The 18,725-nt window shown below is 41.0% G+C and overlaps 1 long non-coding RNA gene across 1 annotated transcript in view; it reads left to right on the top strand.

Moving 5' to 3' along the window:
• LOC309380707 overlaps window positions 1-16,362 on the top strand; it is a 30,601-nt gene extending 14,239 nt beyond the window's left edge. Inside the window, exons 3-4 of the long non-coding RNA XR_014173059.1 lie at window positions 2,576-2,781; window positions 15,928-16,362. This is a non-coding gene — a long non-coding RNA (uncharacterized lncRNA). The remainder of the gene's footprint in view (window positions 1-2,575; window positions 2,782-15,927) is intronic.
• The last annotated feature ends 2,363 nt before the right edge of the window (window positions 16,363-18,725 follow it).

The following is an 18,725-nucleotide window of genomic DNA, read 5'->3' on the forward strand; positions in this document are numbered from 1 at the left end:
TGTAAGGAGCATAGAAGCAAAGATGTCCATGGAACAGGGCAGATTGGGAACAGTCCCAGTTGCAGTGGGATCAGGGGCTTGTGGAAACCAGTTGGAGTGCAATTCGTGAGACAGGAAACTGGGTTTGCATAGTTGTGGGTATGTGAAGTAGACATGGTCAAAATGGATGTGCGGGGGAGGTGACATGTGGCCACCACCTGCCCCTCCATGCGTAAGGGTATTCCGTTAAAGGAATTCAGGGGTGTGGATCTTGTCCAAAGCCTGGGGAGGGGCTAGGGCCATGCCACGACCCCAGCGGGAAACCAGGGGGGCTCGAGTTGATCCACATGGGCAGGGCTCCTGCTACTGGTGGTTTACCCTTACCAGACTCCCTGCAAGGCAGGCAGGAGTCAGATATAGTCTGCTGATGCCAATGCCTAAGCGATTACCGCTCACATTCTGTAACCAATAAAGTTGTGGCCTAAATTTTGCCCATTAACATTGACCCAAATTCTGTGTCCTTGTGTCTTTATTCTCCTGGGGTGGCTTGGGGGTCTTGAAGCGCAAAAAATATATATTGTGAAATTGATCAGTGTTTTAGTGCAAATTTCTCCTAATATATACGGCTTAATACATTTTGTTTTTTTACATGTTTGGGCAAGGGGTTTCAATGAATGTAATGCATTTTGTATGTTACTCTCAGCAATGTATTCATTTAAATGCACATTTTAGCCCTGGCTGGAGTACTGCACTGCAAAATTTGGCTTTCAGGTTGCATATTCTTTCAGGAATGGGTTCATCCACACTTCCATTAGTGCTGCAATTTGTAGGCACAGGTCCATGCTTTGGGTGCTGAAATGGAACAAATACAAAAATGCAGGAAAACTAATTGACATTTGTTCCGATTCAGCAGTGCGTTTTCTCAATGGGGCAAAACAACTCCCCCCCCAAAAAAACTCCCTGCTTCTACCCGGATTGTGCCTGGATCTACCTGGATCTGTGCCTTCAAACCACTGCACAAATGGAAGTCCGGATGAGCCCAGTGCAAATTAAGTAAATTAGCATTTAAATGTGAACTTAACCAAACATATTTCCCATTCCTAGTATGAAAGAAGCTCACAACCCCCTAGATCTGCTGTGGCAGAAATGTTTGCCCAGTATGGAAGGGATGTGTTTATTTTTTTATTCTTTTAATGGATTCCTGCTAAGCCAGTCTTGCATCCAGACATGGGGTAGAAGAAATACAGATTTAGTGGGAGAGAAAACTCCTGGAGAAAATGAAACAGGAGTGATGGGAAAAGGGCCTGGAGGCCTCCCTTCACACCAGTTGATGTACCCAAGACATTTCACAGACTTTTCACTAGTCGTTTTGTAAAACTTACAGAGCAAGAAGGAAACGACATGAGAGAAACCCTAATATCCCAGGGCTAGCTTTGTCACTTATACTGATAGTTTGCGATGATGCTTCATTAACTAGTGCAAACGCTATAACATGATAAAGCTGCTGTCTGTATTACTGTTGCTATAGCTCAGAGAAGGTTGAATGGGCAACTATCATACTATCTGTTTTTCTCAACTAAACCCAGGATATGTGGCTATGGAAAGCACTCTTCTTTCTTCCTCTCTTCGCCTCCCCTCCTTCCTAAATTGTCCAAAACCCCCTTGACAATCCCCTAAAAGTGCACATTCTTAATCTTGCATTTTCAATAATGGTTTTAGACTGCATTTATTGTAAGCCACCAAAAGAGGTTTATGTTGCTGGTGAAGTGTTTGACGGAAAGAAAAGCGCATACACCACCCATAGCCACATTGCAACGAATAAGGTAAGCCGGAATCTGAAGCCACCAAAATTAGAAAGAAATTATTAAGCACTTTGAGAAAGAGGCTTTCAGGGAAAGGAAAAGTTCTGAAAAAATGGAGGTGATTTGGTACAGCACTAGCTCCCTCACTGCTTTGTAGTTTAATGACAGCACAAACACACAAGCTACTGTTTCTTAATTTAGTGAGAAGGTGCAAAATATTGAACTTCAGTGCTGGTTGGGTTCACTGCTGGGGTTCTGAGGCCCATCTTGAATGTGTAGAAAGCAAAAAGTGTGGTATTTTAAGATAATTCATTATTAGTATTATCTTTCTGTGTGTCATATTAACTATAGCAATGTTCTCCACATAAGACAAACAGGCACATTTTTTTAGGCAAAAGGATTTGTGCTATTGGCATACATACCTATTTTTATAGCGCCTTGTAATATATTGCAACCATTTTGTGTACAGAACCTGTGAGCTAGCCAGAGATAACAGATGCTCCGGAGACCATTCTTAAAATGTTCCTCCCACTGACATACAAATCACTCTTTTTATCTCTCTCTCTCTCTCTCTCTCTCTCTATATATATATATATAATCTGAATTTTGACCAAATATGTCAAGGTTCCTCAAGAGTTAAGCTTCTTATGTAAGCTTGAAACTGCATTATTCTTTTGTTCACAACTTGGAGAATAGATGTAAATTTTAGACGATTAGCTACTTTTGACTGACACATTCCATTTGCTACATTTTGCACATCTTGCATTATTGTTTCCACACCTTTTTGTTGGCAGATCAGCCTACAAAAGACCAGCCAAGATATTTGGAGTCTATGAATTCTATTCACACAGAGAGGTTACCATAGAAATGAAAGAGAGATCTCATTTACACATCTCGGCAGTGCATCTTCTGACAGCTGTGGTTGACACGTTTGGTAGCAACATTTCTGAAAGATTTATCTTCCAGAAAAAGGAAACCGAACATACTGCTAGATAAAGAGGTAAATGATTTTATAATTCCTCATGTTTTCCTCATATGCCCCTCACATGCACAGCCTCCTCCATTGGTAGATGAAAGATGAAACTGAAGACCCCCTTTATATTGTTCTGTTCCCAAGATCTCAGATCCTCCCCATATGCTATACAAGCCTAATTGTTACTCCTAGTTTGAGATTAGCAACACAGACATCTTCAAGTAGTTTTTCTTCTTCTGGGGAGACTGTCCATGTATCCCAATGTCCGGGCTGCCATATTTTGTTAGAGAAATGCAATATTCCCCTTAGTTAGGTGCCACAAGGTGCCATAGGAAGGCACTGGACATAGTTAAAGATCCATCACATCCTGGTCACTGTCTCTTCGAGCTCCTGCCATCGGGACGGAGATACAGGACGATGAAGACAAGAACGAGCCGTCTTAAGAACAGCTTCTTCTCCAGAGTGATCTCGGCCCTGAATGGGAACCCTGGACTTTGAAAGTCATCTAATCTTCCTTGCTGTATTATACTGTGTTGTTTTAATTAGTGTTTTTATAGTTGTTTTGATTTTGTGTGGAGTGCCCTACCTGGGTGGATGGAGCAGCCAAGTAATTTCATTGTCCCCGAGAGGGGGCAATGACAATAAAGATATTATTATTATTATTATTATTATTATTATTATTATTATTATTATTATTATCTATTGTGATTGTAGGTTCTGGTTGAAATGTAAGTTGTAGGAGAAGACATAGCGATGAAGAATATCACCTCTTTATGATGAGATTGAAAATTCCTGCTACACCATTCCGTCTTCAACCCCAAACTCTCCAATCCTTTGTACACTCTTACTCATATTTTGTTATATATGGGTAGCATAGACATCGCTGGATATAAGCTGGATATACACACACCATATGCCTACAAATACACATCCAAAGAAAAGCATAGCTCATCAGGGTTTTTGTTTTTTATAACAATCAGAAGTTGTAGCCACCAAGGCTGCCCTTGTATTTATTTACTTAGGTTCTTTCTATGACTTCAGTATTTATTACAAGGTGGCTTGCAATACAGAGCAAATGTTAAAATCACAATTACAGTTGCATTGCCCAACGACATAAAGTAAAGGTAAAGGGACCCCTGACCATTAGGTCCAGTCGTGGCCGACTCTGGGGTTGCGGCGCTCATCTCACTTTATTGGCTGAGGGAGCCGGCGTACAGCTTCCAGGTCATGTGGCCAGCATGACTAAGCCACTTCTGGCAAACCAGAGCAGCGCATGGAAACGCTGTTTACCTTCCCGCCAGAGCGGTACCTATTTATCTACTTGCACTTTGACGTGCTTTCGAACTGCTAGGTTGGCTGGAGCTGGGACCGAGCAACGGGAGCTCACCCCATCACGGGGATTCGAACCACCAACCTTCTGATCGGCAAGTCCTAGGCTCTGTGGTTTAACCCACAGCGCCACCCGCATCCCAACCACATAGTGGCCACTTAAATAAGAATAAGAATAACCTTGCTCTTTGAATGCCATCTTTTCACCTACTGTGGTTCTAGAACGCATATCTCCTTCTCACAACACCCCAAATAGCACACCCTCCAATATTTCTCTGTTGAAAATAGGGAAATCCTATTTCATACCCTCCAACATTTCTCTGATAACAATAGAGGTCTCCACTCCAACATTTCTCAGGTGAAGATAGGGGTGGCCTAAGGAAAAGCGGGATATTCTGGGATTAAATCAGAAACTGGGATGGCTTTTGTAAATCTGGGAATGTCCTCGGAAAATAGGTACAATTGGAGGATCAGAAAGAACTTCATGGCTTACCCTTGCAGAAGGGCCACACCTCCTTCTAGAAAGTGGAGCTGCACTAATGCAAATCGTAGAATGCCAGATTTTTAATCATCTGCAAAGGCCCTAAGCAAGGGTCACATCAACAATTTCCTTCTTTTCCCCAAAGCAATAAAGCAGAATTTGGAGCCTTCCAGTACAGTATGTTGCCTCCCAATCCTTTCAAAGATGTTACTGGGCACGAAACAGCATGGTGGGGAGCATGTGCAGATTAGTTCCGTAAATGAAAAGCTTGTATTTACTTAATGTAAATATTGCACGGGAAGTGACACATTTGCTTTGTCACATTGTCAGTATGAGTTCCAGTTTTGCACACAGCAATTAGAATCAAACTCAAAACCTTTCAGATTCACTCAGCATTGTTGTTTGAGTGATGTCTCTAGCCAAGTCTGGGTTCCAGAGTTCAAGGAAGAATGCAGAATTCAATGTTGCTTTATGAATGGTGGAAGAATAACCCATTCAGCAACTGAGGCCAGTTTTGAAAACCACATGAAGGGTGACTGTGCAGGCAGAAATAAACAGTACCTTCTTAGTGCAAACCAACCATTTCTTTCAAAAAATGCTTAAACGTTAGCCCCATGCGACTTAAGGATTTTAGTTGAAGCTTGCCGCCACCACTGATTTTTTTTGTTTATTTCTCATTTAACATACATACATCCTTTTATTTGCAGGCCACCTTCTCATAGTTCAAACCATGCTCAAGGAGGCTTACAACATGAAAACATTACATAATTACAAATATAACAAAAGCAGCCATAAACAATACATAAAACACATTACAAAGTACACAACCAAATTGAACAATTGTCACATGAATCATAGTAAGATCTAAAAATAAAGTTACAAAAATTAATATCAATTAGAGCAACAAACCCTCCCAAATTAAAAAAAAAAACCCAAGAGTCTGTTCAGCAGTCTCAGCTTTTGTAGCTGGAATCAGTTATAGGACCTACAACCAAGATGGACAGGCAAACCTGTATTGTAGTCATTTTCTTATAAGTAACTACATTATATATTAAATGGATGAACTTGAGAGTGGAGGATTATTATTGGATTCAACTATAGAGAAGTGGCAATGGTAAAAGAGCCAGTCACAACATTTAGGGTGGAGTGGTGCCATGTTTATGTGGAGAAGAGAGCAGAGTAACTGTTCTGCAATCAAAAAGTTGCAGATTGAGGACCTGGCATCTCAAGATAGGGCTGGAACTCCTGCAGGTTCTGCTAGTCAGTGTAGACAATACCAAGGTAGTTGGGCCAATTAGCATAAGGCAACTGCCTCTGTGGATTCTGGTAACACACATACACATGTAGTTCCCAGACAGCCTGTCCTTGGGCTCCAGAGGCAAGTGAATGTACCAAGTGTTCAAAACAGCAACAATTGTTCCAGTTGTAACATAGTCTAGCGTGTGGTTGACACAGAGGCAGTCAAACTGTGAGAGAGATATGGGCGAGAGAGGATGTGGCTTTCTTAAAGGTTACATGAATATAGAACACCCACGTTCTTGATCTGGAACCCAACTCATCAGCCTGGGGCATGATAGGACCTATGCTGGCCAAAGTGGAGGGCAAGGTGGCACCCTCCCCATTCCAAATAAGCACATCTGGCAGATGAATCTTACTCCAACACTGGCAACTGAAGAGCTCCATTTACCATGCCCAAGTGAGACATGCTAATTTAGGTGGCAAAGGGCAGAGACTGTGTGGCACTCACAGATATATCCTCCCAACAGATGGGTATGGCCAGGGGGCTCAAGAGGAATGGCTAGAGAGTTGCCCTGTCATCTCCCCAGGATCTGCCACCTGAGATGACCATCTCCCTTTGTCCTCTTCCACCTGATATATCATCACTTAATCATGGGGAACAGTGACTTTATTGCTCAGCTGGAGTCCCTAACAGGGCCAGCAATTTCTTACCTATACGTCATACTTTTGTAGTTGAATAACAACTCATTCCAATGTTGCTGGGCTCTTATGGGGTTTGTAAAGGTAGTTTCCAGTGGCTCGTGATCTGTCAAAATCTTTGCAGGCATGTCAAACAAACATAGTGATGGAACTTGATCCTGGACATGGTGAATGCACTGTGCGAACTGCAACAACCGGTCCTAAAGGTTGTGCGGAGTTAGCCTGGGCTAAAGTCCAGGGTATGGTATTTAATTTCTCTGATCAGATGCCACAATGCTCTCTATACTCCACATATCACAGCCCTAATAATTGGAGTAGAGGTATGCTGAATCTTATAGGAAGGAAATATGTAGTTTGATTTCCGCTGAAATCCAACAAACCTTACGTGTGGTTCAGTGCAAGCTATAAACCACTGCACTTCATCGACAAACACAAGCATAACAAATGGGTGACAAGGGAATTTCACAACACTCAACAATGAAGTGGTTCGGGTCAGCAAATTCCACTTTTCTCTAGTTCAATCCATAAACTCATATTCCGCTACCATCCCTCATACACAGTTGACACATTAGGAATGTGCCATTCTGCCCTTCAGCCTGTCAATTTCCAATATGCTGTAGTAAGGAAAGGAAAAGACTGTCTCCTCTGGCTTCTCATTGAGATATATTGTTCTGTGTTCCCAGAAACTAACTATCTGGGTGGTATCTCATGCAGACTTGAAGAATAGTCATTCCTTTTCAGGAATGCATGAAAGAGTGATAAAGGGGCAACAGTGACTTTTCTTGAGTCCATTCATTCAGGTCATGTCCTCTAGACCAGCAAAGAGAGTGTTTGCTCCATCTTCTACATGACTGAACTTTCAGATGCTGGAAGATGGGACAGGGTTCCTTCCCTGTCCTTCTCCATGCATTCAGTATCTTCTGCTTGGTCATGTTAACAAGGCTATTATAATTCCAATCATTGGAAGTTTGTTCAGCAGTTGTAATTCATATGGCTGTACTGTGATCAACTAGAGAGAACTGTGGTTTGTGGCTTTGCTGAATGCTAGTAATAGCTGGAGTAGTGTTCTCGAAGCTACCAACATGAGTTTGCCCAAATTGCGGGAGGCAGTGGAAGACAGGAGTGCCTGGCATGCTCTGGTCCATTAGGTCATGAAGAGTCGGACACGGCTAAACGACTAAACAACAACAACAAAATTAACAGACATGACTAACTGAAGTCTATTAATTTCAATGGTCCTCTCTGAGTAAAACACAGTGGAATTGCAAGAGAAATCCATGTCCCCATACCTTCTGTGATAACTTAGTAAGATGCAGATTTTAGAGGGCTAAAGGGACGCGGGTGGCACTGTGGTCTAAACCACTGAGCCTCTTGGGTTTGCCGATCAGAAGGTCGGTGGTTCACATCCGCATAATGGGATGAGCTCCAGTTGCTTTGTCCCAGCCTAGCAGTTCGAAAGCACACCAGTGCAAGTAGATAAATAGGTACCACTGTGGCAGGAAGGTAAATAGCATTTCTATGCACTCTGGCTTCCATCACAGTGTTCCATTGTGCCAGAAGCGGTTTAGTCATGCTGGCCACATGACCTGGAAAGCTGCCTGTGGACAAACGCTGGATTCGTCAGCCTGAAAGCACAACCCCATAGTTGCCTTTGACTGGATTTAACTATCCAGGAGTCCTTTACCTTTACCTTTTTTTAAAGTAATAGGGAGCATTTTGAACCGAGCCCAAAAGCTACCCAGAAACTGGTGTGGATGAGCAACCAAAGGTCACAAGGAATGAATTTTCATATTATGCAGAATGGGAAAATAGTAGGCTGAGTAGAAAAAAAATATATACTGTATGATTTCAGACCCTCCAAGTGTCCCTATTTTCCAGGGACAGTCCTGAATCTGCAGAAGGTGGAAAGTGGGGAGAGAGGGGGGGAGGGAGATGGGGGGAGAGGGCTAAATATATTTCATTCTATTGCATAGAGTTTGTGCATGGTTTTTGTGTCAGGATCATGTAGGTAGGTCTCTCTCTCTCTCTCTCTCTCTCTCTCTCTCTCTCTCTCTCTCTCTCTCTCTCTCTCTCTCTCTCCATTGCTTTGGATAAAATGGGAGCTTGTAAATTTCATTAAGGGTGCCCCTAACTATTTTCTGATAATCTGAGCACCAGGATACTTCCTTTTTTATGTGCTTAATGTGGAAATTAGGGAGAGGGTTTGTCAAGATCAAAAGCTAGAAGGGAAAAAAGGATGTGCAGTGATAGCAATTATCCAATTTCAGCTTTCAGGCTTTCAGAGGAAGGGCAGTAAAAATTCTGCTCCTAAATTCCAGTAATTTTTAATGCTGCAAAGTTTCCATATCCTTTAAAAATATATATGCTAAAGGAAAAGGTATTGGTTCAGTCCGGAGGATGAATGTCTCTGAATTGCAAAAACCAGGGTGAGAGGAAGGAAGGTAACAATCCGTAGAGGAGCATATTTCAGTTTTGAATTTTTAATGGGCCATTATAGCATAAAAAGCTGTGGGCAGAGAAACCATTTTAGAGTAAATTAAAATACCTTGACAATATCAATTGAACTTTAGCAGAGCAGCCAAGTGATCCAAGTGAATGAAAAGTGATGAAAACAGGGGACATGTTTATAAATATGTGTGTCACCAATACATTTGGGTTATGGGATCATTTCGCCTTCTGGGGAATTAACATGTCATGTTCACCTGAATGTGTCATAGATCATCCATTAGTAAACCATTCTTATGATTCTATGCAGTCCCTGATCTTTTGTCAGGACACAATGAAAAATAATTGCTCACTTAACCAATACACTTAGAACCAGAGAGCATAATAAATGGGTGGCTTTTGGAGGAGACATTGGTTCACCTTTACTCCCTATAATGCTTTTACTATATATGTTCTGTCCTATTTTTAGAGGGGCTTAGACAGTTCCTAAAAACACACAACTTAAATACATTAATGCATTTTAGTTTATTATTGTTAGTTTGTGTTTACATCTTAACTTTCCATTCTTTCTTGTAAACTGCTCTGGAAATGTCATTAAAGGCTGTTGCAAAAGTACCTTTAACCAATCCACAAACAACTAAAAAATATTTGAGCCAGAAAGAAAGCTTTTAATTGTAAAGTATCAAGTAATAAATGGTGTAGAAACATCATCAGATAGATTTGTTATCATGAAATAAGGCAGTTATGTGATGGTTTTGCCCTTTTCATTTGGTTCCAGAGAATGGGAACCAAAAGAATAATAATAATAAAATATATCAAAATGTATGCCTGCATTTTTGTCTTGCCTTCTGCCTGTTAATGAACTGCAATTACTGGGCAACTAGCAGCATGTTATGGATTAAATGAGGATGCAAATGCTTGATTTACTGACTAAATTATAAGGAATGGTGGATGAATCCTCCTCGATTTTTGAAGGCAATTATTAAAATCACTGTGTTTTATTTTTATTCTTAAAATCTCATTGTTGGCATCTGTCTGTCTCAAGAGACAATGGAGTATGCCTCCAGGGGTGAAGTCAAACGTCTGCATTAGCAGCACCAAAGTGACCTCCCCGGGGCACAAGTCTGGGCAGTGTGTCTGGAGGTATAATTAGGTCAACCCTGCTAAAGGGCAGTCAGCAGCTGTGGGGGAAGGAGGATAGGCGATAATGAAACAGTAGGGCATTAGGACCCAACATGCATTCCTCAAATTCTATTCTGTAACACAAGAATGGGAACTGAAAGGAGTCAGCTGAGAAAACTGGAAGGATAAGAGACATAACAAACGGATAAGAGTGTGGAAGGAGAGAAAGGCTGCTTATGTTTGTAGCTCCCCCAGGTTACAAATGTGTCCGAAGGAAATGTATAGTCCCAAATGAGCCTTCATTTTCATTTTTCTGCCTCTCTCTTGTGTGAAACAGCCATAACAGATCAAACACAAGAGGCCATCCAATGTCATTCCACAACATTGGAATTTGAATGCAGCCAGTATTTTTCAATGGAGCCAGGTCACACAATCAGATTTATGCCATTTAGTGAGGTCATAGAACGATATTGTGTCAAAATTTGTTAATTTTTTTTGCTGGTAGATGCAGAAACCTTTCCCTTAAGGCAAAAAGGTAAAGGACTCCTGGACAGTTACATCCAGTCAAAGCCAACTATGGGGTTGCAGCGCTCATCTCGCTTCAGGCTGAAGGAGCCAGCGTTTGTTCACAGACAACTTTCCGGGTCATGTGGCAAGCATGACTAAACTGCTTCTGGCTCAATGGAACACCGTGACAGAAACCAGAGCGCACTGAAATGCCGTTTATCTTCCCACCACAGCAGTACCTATTTATCTACTTGCACTGGTGTGCTTTCAAACTACTAGGTTGGCAGAAGCTGGGACAGAGCAATCACTCCATCGTGCAGATTTGAACTGCCAAGCTTCCAGTCAGCAGGCCCAAGAGGCTCAGTGGTTTAGACAACAGTGCCACCCACACCCTTATACGTTTTCTGCCATGTCTATACTTTCTGCTATACTATTCAGGAATTGTTTTGAAACCTCTGCTCTATGGTTCAGGTTTACAGTGCTGCAACAGATGCCTGCCCTCTGCCCTGATCCTGAACAGAGTTTGGAATAGGGGCAATTTGTTGTTGTTGTTTAGTCATTTAGTCGTGTCCGACTCTTCATGACCCCATGGACCAGAGCACGCCAGGCACTCCTGTCTTCCACTGCCTCCTGCAGTTTGGTCAGACTCATGTTTGTAGCTTCGAGAACACTGTCCAACCATCTCGTCCTCTGTCGTTCCCTTCTCCTTGTGCCCTCAATCTTTCCTAACATCAGGGTCTTTTCCAGGGAGTCTTCTCTTCTCATGAGGTGGCCAAAGTTTTGGAGCCTCAGCTTCACGATCTGTCCTTCCAGTGAGCACTCAGGGCTGCTTTCCTTAAGAATGGATAGGTTTGATCTTCTTGCAGTCCATGGGACTCTCAAGAGTCTCCTCCAGCACCATAATTCAAAAGCATCAATTCTTCGGTGATCAGCAATTTACACCAGTTTAATTCTAGTTGGCAGAAATTCTGCAGGTTCCTATATTGTTACTATCTGACACAGATCTAACCATGTGGGAAACTGGTTGTTTAGACCATGTGGCCACAGAGGAAGGCAATTTCCACCCTTCCTCCCAATGCATTCACAGTCTGGATCCTGCCAATTCTTTACAAAGTGGTGCAACTAAACAACCAACAAAGGCACAGCCAACCATAAAGCATGGATCTGGTTAAAATGCCATACCAGGTGGAAGCACACTACTGACTACTGGCTTCTTAATTGCATGCGCATCACAGTATGTTTGCAAGCACTGAACATGTGGGATACAGTTGTCTGCACCTAATGTGCAAAATATGTGTGTAAATTAGCCCTTTGCCACTCAAGAAATTAAGAAGTAAAATCACCTGTTTTAGCTTACTCACTGCATTTCCCCGAGCAGTCAAATTATATCTGGCATTCAGCTCTTCATCTTTTGTCCATGCAGATATCTGCGCATGAGCCCAAGGAAAGGGACATTGATGTGGTTGTCTTAGCTCTCCCTGTGCTTGTCTAAAAATCCATTGTTTGAATGGCTGCTTGTCAATGGAGGGGTTAAAGTGGAGCAATTTATCTACTTGAATGCTGGGAAAGGGGGATTCAAATATCTTTCTGCTGCTGATCCACATTCAAAGGTACTTACTCTGTATAAATGGAGGCAGAGAATAGGCTAGGTTGTTTTTAGGATAAAAACTAGCATAAATATAAATGGGGGGGGGGGGGGAGAGATCTTCCAGAACAAGGTATTCCAATTAGTTCAGCCCAATTTTCTATTAAGCTGTGCGCTGTAGATAGACATATTGGGCCTTTTATGAGCTTCATTGTAATGTTTATCATTTATTTGTTCATTACAAAAATTTTGCTTCTCTCAGCATTTGAAATGCACAGAGATGCTTTCTTTAATCTGGGGATATTAAATTTTGAACTGCAGTTACAGGAAGAGCCAGCAGAACTGCTTCTAAGACTGCAGGAGTTTTTTGCTTCCAAGAATACATATTGCTGATAATCTTTAAATTCACCGTAGGTGCCCAACTATAGGGTATAATAAAATCAATTGTCGAAAAGGAAATTGACTGCAGCATTACACGGAAACGTTTGTGCTTAAGAAAGCCAAGCATATATTGTTTTGCTGTGGGCAAGAAATATTTCAGAAATCTGTTCTGTGCTGTAGCAGCTGGGACCAATTCAAGTGAGCATCTCCTGATAGAGATACCTTGCAGGCTGAGTGAGAACCAACCTCTCAGCCTCCCTTCCTTGCTTCAATGGATTTGGGTTGGAACTGCCACCAGGCAACTACTAGCAAGAGGTGGCTGCTTTCATCACCAGCTGAGTGAGATCCAGTTGATTCTTTGTCCCACTCACTAGCCCCAGAGGAATTTGGTGGGAGCTGCTGTGCGGTAGGAAACCAGAGCTGGATGACAAGGTCAAGTTCAGGAAACATTACCTGGATAATTCTGGTTACACAAGGACATTGGCTAATTTCTGTTCTTGCACTACTTGATTCGAACGGGACTTTTGTTTTGAGAATCTTTTGCAAGCCACTTTGAGGGGCTATAAAGCGAGATGTAAGCCTTTTGTGTAAAATGAACCAATATATTATGCCTCGCTGCTATTTGTGAAAGTCAAAACATATCTTTTAGCCTCTGCTTTTAGAGTCAAGGAATATTATGCTCATATGCACAAACGAGCGACAAGAGCTACAATCAGCTGCATGAAGTACAAGAGAAGGTTGAAGAGGAAGCCAAGCCAAGGCTTTCCCAACCTTGCTGAACATGGTTTAAAGCAGGCCCCAGTGTCCTCATCTGCTCTACCACTGACTCTTTAGCCTTTCAGTTAATATTCATGCTCAAGGAGCAGTGTGGTGTGGTGTGATGGTGTTGGGCTATGACTTGGGATACCAGACTTCAAATCCCTACTCAGGGATGAAACTTACTGGGTGACTTTGGGCAAGTCAGTCACTCAGCCTTACCTGCCTCATGTGAGGATGAAAATGGAGAGGAAGAAAAACATGGATGCCCCCTTCTGATCTTTGGAGGGAAGGTAGAATACAATTGTAATAAGCAAACAAACATGGAGCCTGGTGAAGTTATGCTGTGAGCTCGCTGCTGCCCATGGGTAATGAAATTGTTCTTGTGTTGACTTTGGGGATCACTTTTGGGAATCAGTATGGTGTCTATTGGTTATTCTGTTTTTGTGTGTTAATAGAAGTTTGAATATGTTGCCTTATTTCTGCCCTCTTTTTTGGTAATGCTCAGGGATGATAAGAGTTGCAGTCCAATAATACCTGGACAGCCACAGATTCCCCAGACCTGCTTTGGTTCATCAGCTTTTTTGATGACTTACGTTAAAGGCAATAAAGGCAATAAATCCAGAAATCAGTGGCTCTGCTATTTCCGCAATGATGCAGATAGTAGATTTCAATAATTTATTCAGAAATTTATGTATGTTGAATGTCCTTCCACAGCATATAAGGACACTGGACTGGAAATAATGACTTTATTATGATATTTCAAGATTCCTCATCTGGAAATTATGGGTGGAAAAAAACAATCATACCCCATAAAAATTGCAACCAAATCTTTTGTATATCCACATAAAATATTTTTTTGTCTTGATTTAGTGGAAACAAGATATATTTGACCTGAATTTGAAATAATAATTCTGAGAGACACTTCTCAATGAATTAGTCAAATATTGACTCTGTACTGAATAACAAACTGTGCAAGCAGTACTATCGCTTAAAGGGCATGGCAGATTTATGGGTTGGGATAGGGAGGTGGGAGGAGAGGAAAGATGGGTTTTCTTTCATAATTTAGAAGTCCTTTAAGATGATACAGTGATCTATGTTACAAGGTCTCAAACCAAAGAAAATATACTTACCTTTGATGTTGATTTGAAGTAGTACTAGACAAAACTGAAGAATCACTAAGTGAGTCTAAAGTCACAATATTTTTGTTAGCTAATGATACCATGATAGCTAATCTATGGTACATATCAGCAAGGTAATGCTCTTGTTTCTTTGTACAAATTAAATTAACTATTCTCCATCATGCTTCCCAACATCTACATGAACCTACCATGTGGACGTCTCCATTGAAATGTCACAGCTATGCTAATAGCCTATGCAGATCTTTGCCTTTTCCCCATTTTCTGAGTCTAAGAAGTGCTGAACAAGTATGGGGCAGGTTTTAGACTGAATGAGAGTATGGAAGGGGGAGAAATTAATTCAGTTTTCATGTTAATATGAACCCTACATAACTCACACTTCTTGAGCTATCTCCAACCAAAAAGTTGTGTACGAAAAAGCATGCCAAAGGTAAAGTGTACACAAAAGTTGCGTATTAGTGTAAATAACATGCAGAAGTGCATTAGGAATAATTTCTTATAAAGGAGTGAATTAAGAGGAAGGCACTCAAAATGTCTTGAATATTTTTGCAAACTATTTTTTTAACAAAAGAAACCTTTGTGGAAAAGGAGCAATCTAGGATTTCTCGTTTAAACTGAAAGATTTGCCCATCCCTAGATGAAAGCAAAGAAATGGAAACTTGCTCAAGACAAGATGGAGGAGCTGTTGGTTGGAGAAAATATGTATGTACAGGCAATCTTTCCTATTGCCTCCACTTCCTCATAGAAAACTACAAAGCAGCCACAGCAAAAACAGATTGCTCTCGATGCCCACTGTGACTCTCCTCTCCCTGAAAGCTTGAAGAAGGAGGGGCATCTTTACCTGCTGAAAATATAAACATTCTTGACTGAAACCCTACACCATAAGGAAAATTAATGTCTACATCAGAGTAAAGGAATGGAAATGGTTGCCCACCTGGTCCTGTCTAGCTTAACTCAAAACATTCACATCACATTCAGCGTACAAGTTATTTCAATTATATGCTACTTTTGAGTACGTAACTCCTGCTTAGGAAATGTTGGGATCAGGTGCGAGTGTGGAAAAATAATCACAATATGCCATCAAGAGTCCCAGTGCATAAACCAAAAATAAATTTCGCCTGTCTCCCCCCCCCCCCAATTTCCCTCCAATGTAAAATGCAACTCTGGCTATTGTACTTATGCCTCTTTCCAATGCCTGTGTTGTTTAGATACTTTTGTCATGATAGGCTCCAAGGTTAGCCTTTATTCATAAGGCTCAGGCAAGAATAGCTGGAAGTGAATATATATTGCTGTAAAATTGCTATTCATATAGCCATACCTGCAGCTATTGTGTATGACAATATTTAGATCATAATCTGGTTATTTTGTCCTACACTGAATGTAAGAGAAAGCATCAAAAATATTTGGATTTATATTTAGACACTATCTCGCAGCTTTGGGGCTCCAGTCTTTTAAAGCCCAGCTTTCTTAAAAACTGCATTGTTTTTCAGCAGGTCTGTGCAACTTGTTGAAATCTCGGAAGCCAAGCACAGCTCACAGTGCCGCATCTGCGAGTCCACTGGGCCTTCCGGAGGCTATGAAACAAAACAGAAGAATAAACACCACAAGAGAGCTGTCAAACAATGGACAGGCCCCAAAACTTGTCTGATGGAATTAGTTTGGTGGATCATGTTGTGAAGGCCTGATCTGGAGGAGAAAATTGAAGGGAGGGGAAATAAATTTGCAGCATGGTCATCTAAAAGAAAACTTAGCACTGAATCCAAGACTGGACATCCTTTTGATCATCTCCACAGATTTACAACTTATGCCACCTTCAGTGGCAAAGATGGTGGCTGGTATCCCATAGACTCCATCTTGGAAGTGCCATCTTTCCCATCCACCATCATGAATGACATTCCATTGTGAGAGAGGAGCTAAACTTGGAATATAGTCCACCAGTTTGAGATTTACGGCATGTAATGCCTTGAAAGAAAACATTATGAAAATGATATACAGGTGGTACATGACCCCAGTCAAGCTTGCAAAGATATACCATTTGCCAGATAATAAATGTTGGAAATGTAAAGAAACTGAAGGAACATTCTTTCACCTCTGGTGGACCTGCCCTAGAGTGAAGGCTTTCTGGGATATGATATATAATGAGTTGAAAAAGATATTTAAGTATACCTTTTCTAAGAAACCAGAGGCCTTTCTTCTGGGCATTGTCGGCCAGAGGGTGCAAAAGAAAGAGCGAACTTTTTTTACAACAGCAGCAAGGATACTCATTGCTAAATACTGGAAAACTCAAGACTTGCCCACACTGGAAGAATGGCAGATGCAACTGATGGACTATATGGAACTGGCGGAAATGACTGGCAGAATCCGAGACCTGGGAGAAGAACTGGTGGAGGAGGATTGGAAGAAATTTAAGGACTATTTACAAAAACATTATAAATTGTATGAATGTTAAGAAAGATGTAAGATTTGCAATAACATGGTACCAACAAACTAGCTAAAAGGAATAAGAACTTAAATGCCAATAAAAGAAAAGACAAATTTTGGATAAATATCACTTTAAAAATAAGATTCTAGAATTGTGGTTTAAATTTTCTAAAGTTAGAGATTTAATATTGGAAAATTGTACTATTAGAATTGAAACAAGTTAATAATTTGCTGGTAAAATTTATGAGTTCAGAATGCAGGAACGAGAGTCGTGAGGAAGTCCAAGGAGGAGAATGAACTGTGGATATTGGAAAACTATATGTAACTTTGTATGCTTTTTACTGTTGAAAACTTTTAATAAATATTATTATAAAAAATAAATAAACTTGGAATATAGTAAGGTGCATCAGAAGGGAGCACCTAGACAGAGCTTTTAGCCTTATTATCTATTGTGACTGACCATGGACTGATGATGTTGCCTTCCAGTAATAAATGTACCAAGCTATGCCTCTGTTTGGTCATCAACTAGGAGAGAGAACATCGTTTTGACACTCATAAAACTCTTCACAGATCTACTCAGTCTTTACTGACTACAAAAAGGTGCTAGAATTTAAGATCTAACCACCTTTCGAATCCAGGTATAAGTTTGTCTGTGGTTGCCTGAAATTGGACTCTATTGGACTATAAATAAGGAAGTTATAGTACACCATTGAAAATGGTGGATTCTATAGGCTTGGTTTTAATCACAGCTATCCCTGATTGATGGGCTTCCCTTTGTAATTTGTTCTACTGCCGACTATTCTCATGATAAGTTAACAGCAGAACAAGTAACCATGGGAGGTAATGGAGTCCCTCAGAGGATGTTTCACAGACTAGGCAACATTAACATCTGTAAAGTGATTCTTCCCAAAGCCAGTGAGTTATTCAATCTTAGGCTCTAAGGATTTATAACATCTTTTGGTTTGGGGGACATAAGCATTTGTATTGCAGCTATTAGTTATGGCTGTTTCCTGGAATCAATTGAACAGAGCTGCTGTTTCTGATTTTTCTCTGTCTCATATTATTCTTGCTATACCAAATATTAATGTGTGTTCTGAGATAATCCAATATCTGTTATAGCCTTGCTTCTGTTTCTTATTTTCAAAGCACCAATAACATGATGCACATTAGAAATACGCAAGGCAACATTAATTGTTTTTCAGTATCATCATTCAAACACGAATACTGGTTTACTTTCAGTCAGTCAAATCTGAAATTGTATCGTATGTTCACTATGGAAGTTCATTTTAACTGTGTTACAACAAATGGATTGTGTCTAAGGGGTCAATTTAAATTTCAGATAGGTGCAGATGGGTGTGTGCATGCCTGCAAGGGTAGTTTTGAAATTTTCAGAGGAAGCGATTTGCTTACCCACCTCTCTCTGAATTATTTTGGGAGGAATTTGTCTGAAAAGAGAAGGGAGGCACAGAAAGGGGTTCACAGCAGATAACAGAAAATACCAAAGTCTAACAATGAGGTAGGTTCAAATGTGAATGCTCATGAGCTTAGAGGGTGAGCAGAGTGGGACCGAGAAAGCTCACTGGGTGACCTTCAGCCAGTCTCTTAGCGTAATGCACCTCAAAGGGTTGTCAGAAAGTTACCTGTTCAAACCAAATGCACACCTTAACTGTACTGTACATAAAGATAAACTTGAAGTCAGACTAGAACAAGGGTAGCAAATATTATGCCCTCCAGATGTTGGACTACAAAACCTGACTGCAGGATTTTTCTCTTCTGCTGCTGTTACAGCAGCAACACCACCACTCATCACCCTCCTTGCTCCCCACACCCATTGGATAACATTTGAGAGGGGGCAGTACTGCTTTGG

This window comes from Podarcis melisellensis, assembly GCF_964234715.1.
Source record: "Podarcis melisellensis genome assembly, chromosome: 11".
NCBI lineage: Eukaryota > Metazoa > Chordata > Lepidosauria > Squamata > Lacertidae > Podarcis > Podarcis melisellensis.